General features: G+C 78.3%; 1 protein-coding gene across 1 annotated transcript in view; it reads left to right on the top strand.

Annotated features, from left to right (window-relative positions):
- Positions 1–721: 721 nt before the first annotated feature.
- The window catches only part of MIDN (midnolin), a 15241-nt gene continuing 13708 nt past the window's right edge, over positions 722–2254 (top strand). The window contains exon 1 of the mRNA XM_082495572.1: positions 722–825. The gene's annotated coding sequence lies outside the window, so the exon portion shown is untranslated. The remainder of the gene's footprint in view (positions 826–2254) is intronic.

The following is a 2254-nucleotide window of genomic DNA, read 5'->3' on the forward strand; positions in this document are numbered from 1 at the left end:
GGGGCATCACCCCCAGCACCAGCGGTACGCCAGCCCGCTTCTCCTCTGCTCCAAAAAACTGTGTGGGGCTGAGTCTTTGTCCTGGTTGTGAAGGAGGCGGTTGGGCAGAGGGAATCCCTGGGGGAGGGACGGCCCAACCTCGCTATTAGACATCAGAGAGTCTCCACCGGGAGCCGCTTTGAAGCTCAGCTCCGCGAGGGAGCTCAGCCCGTCGGTTCCCTGTGCGTGGACCGATTTTGACCCTGGTGATGGGGCACCCGGACCGGGAGAGGTGTCCGGACTGTCCCCCCCGCACCGCCCGCCCGTGGGATGCAGCGGCCCCGGGAGCAGCGGGGGCGGAGCTGGGACCGGGACCCCGGGAGGGGCTGAGACTCCCCCCCGGAGAGCGGGAGCCGGGGGACGCCGAGCCGGGACCCCGGGAGCAGGACCTGGGGCTGGGGGCGGGACCCCCAGGGCAGAGACCGGGACCGGGATCGGCACCGGGGGCAAAGACGGGACCCCCCCCGGGGGGCAGGTGCGGCCGCGTCACCTGCGGGTCCCGCCGCGGCCGGGGCCGGTCCGGGGCCGGGGCCAGGCCGGTCCCTGCCCCCGCCAGGCTCCACCCCGGGCGGTGCGGGATAAAACTTGGGGCACCTCCCCGGCAGCTCCGCGTCAGGGCTGCGCTCGGACCGGCTCCAGCGCTCGGGAGGGGACGCGGTACGGCACGGCACGGCGACCCCCCACCCCCCCGGGAAGTTTTTTGGGGGTCTCTTTCTTCCTTCCTGCCGCCGGAGGCAGCTGAGCTCCCGCCGCGCCGGGGAACAGCGGGGCCCCGCTCCGGGCTCGGTGAGTGGGGCCGGGACTGGCCGCGGGTGGACGGGCCCTCGGGGGGCCCCGGGTCGTCGGGGGCCCGGGCCGGGCTGGGGGGTGGGGTGGTGGTGCGGCGGGGGATCCGCACGCCGGGGCTGCGCTCACTCGCTTTTCCCGGAGCTCCGGAGCGGGCGGGGTGGCTCTGCTTCCCCGGCCCCGGCGGCGCCCCGGGGGGGGACACGGCAGATCCCACCCGCCGGCGGGGTCCGGGAGCGCTCCCCACCCGCCGGGACGCCCCGGGCGCTCGGGGCTTTGCCCGCTCTCGGGGCACGGGCTCCTCTCGCTCCGGCTGCCGGGACCCCGAGCGCGGCCTCCCGGAGGGGACACACGGGACGCCCCCCTCAGTCCCCACCGCGTCCTGAGGGGCGGCCCCCGGCCCCGCCGTGCCCGGCCGGGTTCGCTCCGGGCGGGCAGCGCGGCCGGGCTCCCCGGTCCCCCGGTGAGGGCTCCCCGGTCCCCGCCGCGCCCCCCCCCCCCGCGGGCCCCCTCGGGCGCAGGAGGCGCGGTGGGGCCGGCAGAGGGCGCGCGCGCTTTGCTGACTCATAGCCCCCCCTCCCCGACCCCCCCGGTGCGGGTACCGGGCCGCGGCCCCGGGGCTGCGCTGTGTCTGGACCGATCCCTCCCCCGGGCCGGGGCCGCTCGGTCGGGGGGCGCCGCTGCGGGATTTGGGCGGGCGGGGGCGTTCGGGGGGGCGACCAGCTCCGCGTCGGGGCAGTTCCCCGTAGCTGTAACGGCGTCACCGGGAGGGTGACCGGGCGGGTGCGTGTGACCGGGCGGGTGTGACCGGCCACGGGTGACTGTGCGTGTCCCCGTTCTTCCCCCCCGCCCTTTCCGCCTTAGTGTCCCCGCGTCACTCGGCTCCGGGGGCTCCGGCTCCCTCCCGGCCCCGCGGGCAGTCCCCTCCCGCCGCGGCCTCCTCCGGTGCGGGGGCCGCTTCCCGCCCCCGCCGCAGCGCTCCGGGCCGCCGCCGCCTGCCCGTGTCCCGCCTTCACCCCCCGGCGGCTCCCGGGCTTCGCGCCCCGGCGGCTCCCCGGGCGGGGGCAGCCCCGTTCCCCAGCGGTGCTCGGCGCTGCCGGTGCCGGGCCCGGAGCCCCCCGCCGCTGCCCGGGGCCCCTTTGTTGTGCGGGACGGGATTATGAATGGCTCCAGGCGCGGCGCGAGGGCGCGCGGGGGGCGGTGGAGGGGGCGGAGCCGCGCGGCCGCGTGGGCGGGAGGAATCCGGCCGAGCCGCCCTCCCACCGGGCCACGTGGGGAGCCTGCGCCCGCTTCCTATTGGCTGCGCCCGCGGATGTCTGGGCGCTGGGCGCGCTTCCATTGGCTGCGGCCGCCGGAGGAGCCGGAGTGAATGAGGGCGAGGCCCCGCCCGCGGGACGTTGCTACATTGTAACTTCCCCCCCCGCGCCCC

The sequence above is a fragment of the Vanellus vanellus genome, assembly GCF_965231255.1.
Source record: "Vanellus vanellus genome assembly, chromosome: 25".
NCBI lineage: Eukaryota > Metazoa > Chordata > Aves > Charadriiformes > Charadriidae > Vanellus > Vanellus vanellus.